We start from the raw sequence: 14,076 nt of genomic DNA on the forward strand, positions 1-14,076 counted from the left end.
TGTTTAATTTGCTTATCTGGCCTTGATTTAATTTTGGTAAGTGATATTTATCCAGAAAGTTGTCCATTTCCTTTAAGTTTTCCAATTTTGTGGAGTACAGGTTTTCAAAATATGACCTGATGATCCTCTGTATTTGCTCTGTGTTTGTTGTTATAACCCCCTTTTTATTTCTGATTTTGTTAATTTAGATATTCTCTCTCTGCCTTTTGGTTAGTTTGGAAAGAAGTTTGTCTATTTCGTTGATTTTTCTCGAAGAACCAACTCTTTGTCTCATTGATTCTTTGTATTGTTTTCTTTGTTTCTATTTTGTTGATTTTTAGCTCTCAATTTGATTATTTCCTGCCATCTAGTTCTCTTAGGTGAGTTTGCTTCTTTTTGTTCTAAAGTTTTCAAATGTTCTGTTAATTCACTAGTGTAGGATTTTTCCAGCTTCTTTATGTAGGCATTTAGTGCTATGAACTTGCCTCTAACACTGCTTTCATTGTATCCCATAAATTTGGGTATGTTGTGTGGTCATTTTCATTGAATTTTAGGAAGTCTTTAATTTCCCCCTTTATTTCTTTCTTGACCCATTGATGATTCAGGTGAGCATTGTTTAATTTACATGTGTTTGTGGGTTTTCTGGAATTAGTATTGCTGTTGATTTCTAGTTTCAAACCATGGTGATCTGATAAGGTACTTTGGGTTATGCCTTTTTTTTTTTTTGCATTTGTTGAGGTTTGTTTTGTTACTGAGTATGTGGTCAATTTTTGGGAAGGTTCCATGAAATGCTGAGAAGGTATAATCTTTTCTGTTTGGATGGAATAGTCTATAGATGTCTGTTAAGTCCATTTGAGTCATAACATCTGTTAGTTCTCTTATTTCTCTGTTCATTTTTTGTCTGATTGATCTGTCCAGTGGTGAGAGGGGAGTGTTGAAGTCTCCCACTATTAGTGTGTGGGGTTTAATATATGATTTAAGCTTTAAAAGTATTTCTTTGGCATATGAGGGTGCCCTTGTATTTGGGGCATAGATGTTCATTATTGAAATTTCCTCTTGATGGATTTTTCCTGTGACTAATATGAAATGTCCTTCTTTGTCTCTTTTGACTGATTTTAGCTTGAAGTCTATTTTGTTAGATATTAGGATAGCTACCCCCCCCTTGTTTCTTAGGTCCATTTGATTGGTATATTTTTTCCCAACCTTTTACTCTGAAACAATGTCTGTCTTTGAGGTTGAGATGCATTTCTTGTATGCAGAAGAGGGATGGATTCTGTTTTCGTATCCAATCTGTTAGCCTGTGCCTTTTTATGGGTGAGTTGAGTCCATTTACATTAATGGATATTAGTGACCAGTGATTGCTATCTCCTGTTAATTTAGTTTTCATCGTTGGTGATGTTAATTTGTGCATTTTTTTCTTCTTTGGGACTTGCTGTAATGAGATCATCAATTGTGTTTTTGTTGGTGTAGCCATCTTCCTTGGGTTGGAGTTTTCTTTCTAGTATTTTGTATAGGGCTGGGTTTGTGGCTAGGTATTGGTGAAATCTAGATTTGTCAAGGGATATCTTATTTTGTCATTCTATGGTGATCGACAGTTTTGCTGGGTATAGTAGTCTAGGCTGGCATCCATGGTCCCTTAATGTCTCATAATGCTTGACCTTCTGGCTTTATCATCTCCAATGAGAAGTCCGGTGTAATTCTGATAGGTCTACCTTTATATGTTACTTGGCCTTTTTCCTTTGCAGCTCTTAATATTCTTTCTTTACTCTGTATGTTTAGTGTTTTGATTATTGTGTGGCGAGAGGACTTTTTTTTTGATCCAGTCTACTTGGTGTTCTGTAAGCTTCTTGTGTCTTCATAGGCATATCTTTCTTTAGGCAGGGAAAGTTTTCTGATTTTGTTAAATAAATTTTCTGTGCCTTTGAGTGAACGTTTCTCCTTCTTCTATACCTAGTATTCTAAGATTTGGCCTTTTTATGCTGTCCCATATTTCATAGATATTTTGGGTTAAGCTTTTGTTAGATTTAATATTTTCTTTAATTGATGAGTCTATTTCCTCTATTTTATCTTCAGAGCTTGAGATTCTCTCTTCCATTTCTTGTGATCTGTTGTTCATACTTGCATTTGTGGTTCCTGCTCTTTTTCTCACAATTTCTGTTTCTATAATTCCTTCGTCTTGTGTTTTCTTTATTTTTTCTATCTCAGTTTTTAAGTCCTGAATGATTTCTTTTATATGTTTGAGTTCTTCTTCTTGGTTTTCTTTAAGTGATTTGCTGATATCTTCCAGTGGTTTTGTTTCTTTAGAAAAAAAGAATAAGTGCATCTCTGTGCAGTGTCCTCCTCTTGCTAGGCTGACAGTGCTGGAAGGTATATGAAAAACATTTTGCCTAAGATAATGTGATCTCAAGAAATGTCTGTTTTTTGTGTTCCTGTCAGTCTTAAAGTTATTTGGGGGCTATTAAGATGGCACAGCAGATAAAGGCATTTCCCCCAAGATAAAAGTATTTGTCCCCAAGCTTATTGACTTGAGTTTGATTCCCAGAATCCACATGGTGGAAAGAGAACAGATTCCTGAAAGTTGTTCTCTGACTTCCATGTACTTAATATATCATGTGCCTACATATACAATAAAAAACTAATAAAAATGTAAGAATTAAAATTATTTTCTTTTTCTTTCTGGGGGGTAGGGAGAGCGGGGGGGGGGGGGCTGGGTCCAGACAGGGTTTCTCTGTGTTGTTCTGGAACTTGCAGAGATCCACCTGCCTTTGCCTTCAGAGTGCTGGAACTAAAGGCATGTGCCAGCATACTTGACTAAAATTGATGTTCCTTTATCAGGTATTTTCCTTTACAGATGCATTAATGGTTCCCAAGGATTCTTTTAAAGGATACTGTTTTGTTTTGGTGCCTGAACGTCTGCTTTCTAGCCACATGGCTGAAGGTAGCCAGCCAGACACAACAGTAGCAGTTGTCTTAATCACAAATGCTCACCCTCGAAAAATGTCCAAACCCATTCTAGGGTCAGCTTCCCTATCTGGACATGCAGGTGGTTGATTAAGGTTTCCCTTTCTGACAAGTGTTCTCCACGTCTCCCTGATGGGTTTCCCACCAGAGGCAAAGGTCTGGCAGAGCTGGCCATTCTTCAGTGGGACAGGACTACAACTCTCTGGAGACCAAAGGGTTTTTTCTCTAGACACAGAAGTACCAGAGAAGGCCCAGATATGAGAAATGGGACCCTGCTTTAACAGGCACCTGATTGCTCCCAGTCTGCCACATCTGGTCTCTGAGAGTGACCGTGTCTTAAAGCAGCAGATCTATATCTAACAAATACTTGCTTATAAAGAGATCATTTAAAAGACTTTAGCAGCTGGTGAGGTGACTTAGCAAGTAAAGCTATCTGCTGCCCAGCCTGCTGACAGTGAATTCGATTCTCAGGACCCACATGGCGGAAGGAGAGAACCGATTCCTCCAAGTTGTCTGACCTCTACATGTGCGAGGTGGCACACAAGCCCTGACCCCCACCCGCTACATATATACATATGCCCCCACACACAATAAGTGTAATTTAAAAATTTTTAAGACTTTAGCAGGGGCTGGAGAGATGGCTCAGTGGTTAAGAGCATTGCCTGCTCTTCCAAAGGTCCTGAGTTCAATTCCCAACAACCACATGGTGGCTCACAACCATCTGTAATGAGGTCTGGTGCCCTCTTCTGGCCTGTAGGCATACACAGATAGAATACTGTATACATAATAAATAAATAAGTATTTTTTTAAAAAGACATTAGCATAGATATTTTTAAGTGAATATGAAATTGAAGATAATGTTCTAAGTGGTCAAAATTCTGAAACAAACAGCAGAAAATGAACATTTTTTAACAAAATGTAAAATCTTATGTTTTAAGTCAACTACAAAATGTTACTAAGAACTGATGGTTTGAATGACAATGCCCCCCATGTCCATAGGCTCATATGTGTGAATACTTGGTCCTCTGTTGGTAACTATTTGGTAAGGATTGGGAAGTGTGGCCTTGTTGGAAGAGGCGTGTCACTGGGGGCCAGCTTTCAGGTTTCAAAAGATACAGACTGTGGTAGTGTAAATGTGATTGGCCCCATCAGATCATAGGGAATGGCACTGTTAGGAAGTGTGACTTTGTTGGAATAGGTATGGCCTTGTTGGAGGAAGTGTGTCACTGTGGAAGACGGCTGGAAGTCTCATATATGCTCAGGCCACACCCAGTGTTTCAGACCACTTCCTGTTGCCTACCCAAGACATAGAACTCTCAGCTACCTCTCCAGCACCACGTCTGCCTGCCTGTATGCTGTCATGTCCCACAATGATGATAATGAACTAAACCTCTGAACTGTAAGTTACACAATTATATGGTTTCCTTTATAAGAGTTGCCATGGCTGTGGTGTTTCTTCACAGCCATAAAAACCCAAGATAGAAGTTGGTACCAGAAGTGGGATATTTCTGTGATAGGCCATGTTTTTGTTTGGAGGAATTTGGATGCTTCTTAACTTTAGGTTAAGAAAGCAGTGGAATTCTTTGTGTTGCTTAGTGGGCCATACTGGTAGGAGCATGGAAGACAGTGCTGCTAAGTGTGGTTTGAAATGTGGGTGCCTGAATCAAGAGGTTTCAGAAGAGAATAATCTTAGTATGTGATCTAGAGACTGGTCTTGTGATATTTAGATGAAGAATGTGGCTTTTTACCCTTGTCCAAAAAGTCTGCCTGAAGCTGAAGTGAAAAGCTTTGAATTAATTCCATTGGCAGAGGAAATGTCAAAACATCCTGGTATAGAGTCTGTCATGTGTTTATTAGTGGTAGCTCTAATAAAGATTTATAATGAAAAGGGGAAAGCTGAGGAGGGTAAATTACAAAATATAAAATCTAAGAAGAAAGGGCTCACCAAGAACTGGCATGGAGCTAAAGCTTGTGTTCAAGGAAATAAAGAAGTGGAATAAAGGGGGTGGTGACCTCAGGGCAAGATCCCACCCAGAACATTGCCTGCTTGTGAAAAGGAACTAAAGAAAAGCTTGAACCAGGGTGTGGTGGTGCACACCATTAATCCCAGTACCCCAGAGGCATAGGCAGGCAATCTCTGAGTTTGAGGCCAACCTGGTCTATAGAGCAAGTTCCAGGACAGCCAATGTTAGGCAGTGAAGGAAACCCTGTAAAACAGAAAGCTGGTGAAGATGTACTTGAATGAGGGGGCCATGTTCCAACCCCAGGAAGCAGCAGAATTTGGTAGCTTTGGCCATGTGGTTCTAGCAAGGATGGAAGAAAGGAGTTATGGAATATTCCTTTGGACTAAGGACAGCCCCCTGAGACCAGGCATGTGTCAGAGGTGACCCTGAATAGAAGCTCAGAAAGACCGTTGTGTGAAGCTGTGAAAGAGAAGCCTGGATCGTCTTGGAGACCAGAAGATGTTAGAGATGTCAGAGCCATGGGATACCTGTCGAGGAAAACTGCTAAGGGAGTGGAGCCAGCCCAAGAGAAGAAGTGTGCTGCAGTCAACAAAGCTGGAAGGAGCTGGAGATCTGAAGAGCGTTTTGACATCAGACATGGACAGGCAGAGTTTGTAGTTTGCCCAGCTGGTTTTCCATCTTGCTTTGGTCCAGTATTTCCCTTCCCTGCATTCTGGAACAGTAATGTATGTACTGTGCCATTATGTGTTGAAAGAATGTGATCTGTTTTGGTTTGGTTTGGTTTAGTTTTTCAAGACAGGATTTCTCTGTAGCTTTGGAGCCTGTCCTGGAACTTGCTCTGTAGACCAGGCTGGCCTCAAACTCACAGAAATACACCTGCCTCTGCCTACCAAGTGCTAGGATTAAAGGCAAAGGCGTGCGCCACCACCATCACCCAGTTGTGATCTGTTTTTTGATTTTGATTTTACAGGTGATTACAATTCAGAGATTACATGAATCTTAGAAGTTTGAACTTTAGACTTTACAACATTGTTGAGACTGATAAACTATGGGGACATTGAAGTTGGACACAATGTGTTTTGCATTATGAAATGGTTACAAGCTTGTGGGGGCCAGGAGTAGAAAATGGTAGTCTGACTGTAATTGGCCCCCCATAAGATCATAGGGAGTGGCACTATTAGGAGGTGTGGCTTTCAGAAGACCCAGGTTCAATTCCCAGGAGAGACATGCCAACTCATGATTGTCTGTAACTCCAGGGGATCCAACATCTTCACATGGACAAATCTTGATTAAGGGAGCCATTATAAGGGTTAGCAGAAACCTGGCTCTAGAGAAATTCCCAGGAATCGACAATGATGACCCCACCTAAGACCTTAAGCAATAGAGGAGAAGGGGCCCCGATCTTGACTTGCCCTGTAGTCGGACTGATGATTATATTAAATATCACCATAGAACCTTCGTCTAACAACAGATGGAAACAGAGGCAGAGACCCACATCAGAGCACAGGACTGAGCCCCCAAGGTCCAGTTGAAGAGTGGAAGGAATGAGAATATGAGTAAAGAGGTCAAGTGAAGGGTTCATCCACTGAAACAGTTCACCTGAGCTAATGGGAGCTCACCAACTCCAGCTGGATTGGGAAGAAACCAAACTAGTCCCTCTGAATGTGGTTGATAGTTGCATGGCTGGGGCAGACTAAGGGATCACTAGCAGTGGCATGGGGATTTATCCCTACTGCTTGTACTAGCTTTTTGGGATCCTATTCTCTTTGAATGGCTACCTTGCTCAACCTAGATATAGCAGGGAGGACCTTGGACCTTCCACAAAGCAATGTGCCTTACCCTCTCCTAGGATTAAATGGGGGTGGGGTGGGAAGGTATGTGGAGAGAATGGGAGAAGGGGAGGAAGTGGGAATTTGGATTGGATTTTTTTAATCTAATAAATTAAAAAGTAATTATAAAATTAGTAAATTATACATATAGTTTAAAGAAAAATTGGGGATTTTAATTTTAAAATGAACAAAAAGGAGGTGTGGCTCTGTTGGAGTAGGTATGGCCCTGTTGGAGGAAGCGTGTCACTTGAGGGGTGGGCTTTGAGGTTTCATATATGCTCAGGCTGTGCCCAGTGTTCACTTCTGCTGCCTGTGGATCAAGATGTAGAACTCTCAACTCTTTCTCTAGCACCCTGTCTGCCTGCATGTACCATGTCCCACCATAATTGATAATGGGCTGAACTTCTGAACTGTAAGCTACCCACCCAATTAAGTGTTACTCTTTGTAAGAGTTGTCATGATCTTCACAGCAACAGAAACCCTAACTGAGACACAGGCCGATCCCAGTATTCTTCTCCTCCTCCTCCTACTTGTGAACCCAGATGTGAACTCTCAGCTGTCCCAGCCACCATCCTTTGCTCCACCATCTTGGATTATAACTCCTGAAACTATAAGCCCAATTTTAAATCCTTTTTTTAACATTATTTTATTGATACTTATGGAGGTCTACATTTTTCTCTGCTCTCCTCCCCACCTCTCCCTTCCCCCTTCAATCCTCTCCCAAGGTCCCCATGCTCCCAATTTACTCAGGAGATCTTGTCTTTTTGTACTTTCTACTTCCCATGTAGATTAGATCTATGTAAGTCTCTCTTAGTATCCTCATTGTTGTCTAAGTTCTCTGGGATTGTGGTTTGTAGGCTGACTTTCTTTGCTTTATGCTTAAAAACCACCTATGAGTGAGTATGTGTGATAATTGTCTTTCTGTATCTCAAAATAATATTTTATAGCTCCATCCATTTTCCTGTAAAATTCAAGATGTCATTATTTTTTTCTGCTGTACAGTACTCCATTGTGTAAATGTACCACATTTTCCTTATCCATTCTTCGATCCAGGGACATTTAGGTTGTTTCCAAGTTCTAGTTATGACAAATGAAGTTGCTATGAACATAGTTGAGCACATGTCCTTGTGACACGATTGAGCATCCTTTGGATATATACCCAAAAGTAGTATTACTGGGTCTTGAGGAAGGTTGTTTTCTAATTTTCTGAGAAATCACCACACTGACCTCCAAAGGGGTTGTACCAGCTTGCATTCCCACCAGCAATGCAGAAGTATTCCCTTTTCCCCACAACCTCTCCAGCACAAGCTGTCATCAGTGTCTTTGATCTTAGCCATTCTTACAGGTGTAAGATGGAATCTCAGAGTTGTTTTGATTTGCATTTCTTTGATGACTAAGGATGTTGAACATTTCCTTAAGTGTCTTTCAGCCATTTTAGATTCCTCTGTTGAGAGTTCTCTGTTTAGATCTGTACTCCATTTTTTAATTGGATTATGTGATCTTTTTGGTGTCCAATTTCTTACGTTCTTTGATATTTTGGAGATCAGACCTCTGTCTGATGTGGGGTTAGTAAAGATCTTTTTCCATTCTGTAGGCTGTTGTTTTTTTCTTGTTGACTGTGTCCTTTGCTTTACAGAAGCTTTTCAGTTTCAGGAGGTCCCATTTATTAGTTGTTTGTCTCAGTGTCTGTGCTGCTGGGGTTATGTTTAGGAAGTGGTTCCCTGTGCCAATGTGTTCAAGAGTACTTCCCACTTTCTCTTCTATAAGGTTCAGTGTGGCTAGCTTTATGGTCTTTGATCCATTTGGACTTGAGTTTTGTGCATGGTGATAGATATGGGTCTATTTTTATTTTTCTACATGTTGATATCCAGTTATACCAGTACCATTGTTAAATATGCTTTCTTTTTTCCATTTGATATTTTTTGCCTTTTTTTTTTTATCAAATATCAGGTGTTTGAAGATGTGTGGATTGATATCCAGGTCTTCTATTCGGTTCTATTGGTCCTCCTGTCTGTTCTTATGCCAGTACCAGGCTATTTTCAGTACTGTTTAAATCCTTTTTTATAAGTTGCCTTGGCCATGGTGTTTTGTCACAGCAATAGAACAATAACTAAGATAAACCTTTGGAATTGTTGTTGCTTTGGACATAAGAATTAGGTTTTAATTTTATACCTTTATATTAGAATCTCAACATTTTTTGATAAGCCTTACCAATTTCCAACATGGGTTATATTGTGGAGTACTAATTTCTCTCTTGTGTTCTCTTCAGTCTGTCTAAACTCACGGTCAAGACAGAGCAAATTCTCCAGTTAAAGCTATATTTCAATTTTAAAATGTGAGAGAATGACAGGCAGTCACTGGTGTAGTGAACCTTGCGTTTTCCCAAGGTCCCCAGCAGACACAGACTGTAGAAAGCACACAAATTAGGTCCCAAACAGCCACCCATATCCACTCGTGCGCTTCGAGAGCTAAGCACCTGGATAGCTACCTCAGCATCTCTTCGTAAAATGGTTTTTTGGTTAAATATCAAGCTAGATTTCCTTGAACAGTAGATTTCCCTTCTGTTTACTCTGTCTGCACAATACCCAGTTTTAAAAGGACAAATGGGGAGATTAAGTTAAACCACAGATTCTGAAACCTAAATAAAAAAGAACAACAGATAACAAAATCAAACACTGTTTTAGTCTTTGTTTTTGTCCTTTAAATAGCTAACTGATCTAGGGAAACTGGAGATGTGACCGGACAAGTGATGAACCGGAGCTTAAAAGAAATCCCACACTAGCTCAGAACTGAGAAATAGATAGTTTTTTATTTAGGGGTAAACTCACAAATCAGGATTCTCTGCTTGAACGGTGGATGGAGATCGAATCCAAACAATCCGAACGAGCAGTTGGCCAGAAGGAGCAAGGGGAAGGAAAAATGGGCTGACACAGGCTTGGCAGCCGTGTATATAAGAGGCCACGCCCCAGTAGGCGGGTAATTACAGGCTGCAAATCTTCCTACAGCGTGGAGAGATGGTTTAGTGGTACAGAGCATTTGGCACTCTTCCAGACGACCCAGGGTCAATTCTCAGAACCCATATTAGTGGCCCATAACTGTCTTATAACTCTAGTTCCAAGGGATCTGACACCCTTTTTTTCATCCACGGGCACGTGGCGGGGGGGGGGGGGGGGGGGGGGGTTTCCAAAAAATTCCCCCAATGCTAAAGAGCTAGAGAGGGATTAATAGCCCCGGAGGCCATTCTGATCGTGACCACAATGGCGATACCCACAGAAACAGCTGACCTGAGCTAGTAGGAGCATACTGACTCCAGACTGACAGCTGGGGAACTTGCATCGGTCTGAATGAGGCCCTCTGAATATAGGTGACAGTTGTGTGGCTTGGGCAGTTTGTGGGGCCACTAGCAGTGGGATCAGAATTCATCCTTAGTGCATGAACTAGCATCTTGGAGCCCATTCCCTATGGAGGGATACCTTACTCAGCCTAGATACAGGGGGTATAGAACCTTGGTCCTGCCTTGGTTTGGAAGGAGTAGGAAGAGGGGAGTGAGAGGGAACTGGGATTGGTATTTAACATAAAAAAAAGATTGTTTAAAAAAAAAGATTTAAATTATGTGTTTGTTGTGGCCCAAGAAAGCTTGTGGTCTACAAACTTTCTTGTAGTCAAAATAATGGATTCTGGGTTGTCCCTCTGGCCCTAGGTAGAGATATGACTTTCAGATATGTCAAGAATTTATATAATATTCTCTTCCTTTAATGATGTGGTTCTAATCTGTTGCTTTTGTTGGTTAATTAATAAAGAAACTGCCTAGGCCCATTTGATAGGCCAACCCTGCGGCGAACTCCCTGACCAGCAGGAAAGAACAGCCACGAGACGAGGATTCTTCCCAAATCACGTTTTATTGGAGCCTCTTGGTTGAAGGGAGAGCAGGAAGCGAGGGGCTCCAAGCTCTGAGCTGCAGCTGCTTATATAGGGAGTCTGCCTAGCAACCTTTGATACTTTGATACTTTGACTGCTTTTCTGGAGACCCACAGGCTGGAAAGAAAGCAGGGGAACATCCTTGTCAATTACAGACCACAAGGAAGTTCCCCTGCCAGTCAGGGGGAGTGTGGGCAGCTAGATCACAACAACTCACCCTGTTTTCTGGTGGAAGAACTGCAACCTTTAGTATGGAAATGAACCGATGCGCGCCTGCTGATGCTCCTGGCCATGGGGTTGGCCCTAAGCACATATGTGAGAGGCACGGTTCCACTGCATTGCCTAATATGGAGTTATTTAATCAAGCGAGGCCGGGGCCACATGCCATCTTGTAATGGCAGCCACTCAAATCGGCTCCCAGCAGCTCCCCCTTTCTGTTTTTCTCTGTAGGCCAGTGAGAAGGTCTTACTCCCGTTCAGGTCCTCACCTCATGATGCAAGGACCGATCAAAGGAGGCCCAAAACTCCTGGTACTCCTTCTCCCGTGCAATGGAATAAACTCCTGGGAGGTGCAAAGGCAGTACTCAGAGTAAAATGCATACCTTCTTTAGTGCAATGGAGAATTTCTCTCTGAGAGTGCAAAGGCTATGCAAGGAACAAACCTATTGGCCTTTTAGGACAGGTAACCATACTTGGGATGAATCGCCATTCTCCAAAGAGGCTAACGCTCATAGAACCACAACCTTATCTCGAGATGTCTGAGCTTGGGGATGACAAATTAACCATAGGCACAGCATGTACCCTCCTATGCAGCATGCAAAAAACATCCCCACCCCCACCCAATCCTTAAACAGGGAGAAGGCAGAGGAGATCCAGGACTGCAGTCCCTCCGCCAGGCTTAGATCTACGCATGTTGAGTTGATGCACGTCTGGGGTCCTCCAGGGTGGCATCAAAGTCCTCAGACCAATTTCAGGAATGGGATTAGGGTAGGCTGACAGAATCCCCCATCTCTGCTCCGCTCAGCTTGGGATCATCTTCCACAGGATCAGCAGTATCAGCATCCTGAAGAGCGGCAGAGTCATTTTCATGATGGACTTCAACAGTTCTGGTCAGGCGGCCAGGGACCCAATGAGGCACTTCTCTCCTTGGGGGCAGGGAAGTCGGACCAAGGACCTCTCTCCAATCGCCTCTGGAACTCCTCTGTGGGATGTCCGCAGCCATGATATCATCAGGTCCAGATTTTTTCTTTCTGTGAAAAAGGCATAAACACATCCTCGACCCCAAATATATATAGGTCGGGTCTTTTTCTAATGTATTGCAAGGGCTTTTCCACCTTGCCCTAGCAAAGGTCAGCTTGGTGTTATCACGTCAGATCTGTTTGCATCAGGATCTTCCTGCAACTTTTATGAGTTGCTTTCAAGGAGCCTTGTTATGCTCCACAATTTTTATTTATTTTTTATTAGCCATATATGCAGTTCTTCCGTTGGAAGAGTCATTTGTAAAATTTAGCATAAAATCCTTTAAGGGATTTTTTGCTATAACGTTAGCAAAATACAGTTGTGTGAATTATAGCAATGGTCACCTGGGGAAAGATTATTGTTTTTTGCCTTTGAATTGAGCAAACGCAATTGTCCAGGAATCAATCTTACAATTATCAATGAATCTATTGTTTAGTATAAGAAACATTGATCATAGTCAATATTTTGTCAAACCATCTTCCAGATTTTATCCTGCCCTTTTGTATCAGACAGGCTATAGTGATAGGAGCGGCAGGGCTGCGTCTCCAGCACCCCGGCCACCTGCTAGCTTATGCCCCGAAATAACAACACACAAACTGTATTCTTTTAAGCACTGCTTGGCCCATTATATCTAGCCCCTTCTTGGCTAACTCTCACACCTGGACTAGCCCATTTCTAATAATGTGTGTAAGCACACCAAGGTGCACTTACCAGGAAGATTCTAGCCTACGTCCATCCTGGGTCGGAGCTTCATCGCGTGTGTCTCAGAGAGGAGCTATCGCGTCTCTGAGGTCATTTCCTCTTCCTCCCAGCATTCTGTTCTGTTTACTCCTCCGACCTATGTTTTAACCTATCAGGGCCAGCCAAGCAGTTTCTTTAGTGCTTAACCAATGAAATCAACAGATTGATATATGACACTCCTACATCACTTCCCCCTTTTCTGTTTAAACAACAACAAAAAAGCTTTAACTTTAACATAGCAAATACAATATTACCTAAGCAAACAAAAAGTAAGCAATTTTCAAAACTCTAGAAATAACAGAGACATCTTGTGCCTGTACAGTCACCCAAAGTTCCTCTGTACCATTGGGGCATCCATCTTCAGCCTACAGGCACATGGTATCCAGAGACATTTCCATGAAGCAGGACATTTCAAAGTCAGTTCAGTCACTATCTGCTGTGTACTGTAGAATGTCTTGCAGACTCCTTCATGAATCAGGAACCCCAAAAGATCATCTCATCTTTAGGCAAGTTCAGTAGTCCTCTTCTGGAGGTTCTCAGTGTCCAGTTTATGCAATAGTCCAGCAAAAGCAGTTTCTTCCCAAAATGGCTATCAAACTCCATAAGAATGGTCTTCCATGCCCATCTTCTTCTTGAAGTAGATTGGTGCTTAGTTTTAATGCTGCCCAGACAGAGGGTCTATTCTCCATCTGCTGGGCCAGTCTTCTGTTTCTGGCGCTGCCTTGCAGCTGTTGCTGCAGCGAAGCCCGAATAGTCACTGGCGTGGGCTGTTTGTTCTCCAGCAGACAGTAAAGCACTCATTTAGAGACAACTTGCTGGTTCATATCAGCACCACTTTCTGCCCTGATTGTGCATCCATTTTCAGATCCTGAGAATCGAAGGAGATGGACTCCAGGGCTCCTCTCGCGGCCTATGCCTAGTTTTCTAGGCTACTTCCTATCGATTGGGTGCTGATAATTTTTTTGAATGAGACAACCGTTTGTTATAACACGCCAGATAAAAAGGATTCCACTGAAACTGAACAGCTGACAAATTATTGTTAAAATTAAACTAAACCTTCAAGAGGTTCAAAAAAAAAAAAAAGCGATTCATGTAAATTGAACCAAGACTGGTTCTGAACATAGGTAACCGCATGTCAGCAGGAGCAGCTTAGGACTCTTTCCCAGCAGTTAGGCTGTAAAGCTTCTCCTAGCCCAGTCTCTTTGGTCACCACAAATGGCTTCTCTTACACTAAATGTGAAAAATCTCTTGGAAATGACACAAAGGCCAAATAAGTTAAAAAAAAAAAAAGTTATTTTAGGGTCGAAGATCTATACATCCAGCTCAGCAAGTCCTATGCAATGTCAAAGACTAAATCAAAGTGGCTACAATGTGTAAGCCGTTCCTGACTCAGGAGCACTATCAACATTTCCAAATTACCACCTTCACCATCAACATAGCACACAC

General features: G+C 41.8%; 1 pseudogene; it reads right to left on the reverse strand.

Annotated features, from left to right (window-relative positions):
• Window positions 1–11,760: 11,760 nt before the first annotated feature.
• On the reverse strand, window positions 11,761–13,489 carry LOC126505445 (chromatin target of PRMT1 protein-like; annotated as a pseudogene).
• Window positions 13,490–14,076: the final 587 nt, after the last annotated feature.

This window comes from Alexandromys fortis, unplaced genomic scaffold, assembly GCF_014885135.2.
Source record: "Alexandromys fortis isolate MF-2015 unplaced genomic scaffold, M_Fortis_MF-2015_v1.1 scaffold_59, whole genome shotgun sequence".
In the NCBI taxonomy this organism is placed as follows: Eukaryota; Metazoa; Chordata; class Mammalia; order Rodentia; family Cricetidae; genus Alexandromys; species Alexandromys fortis.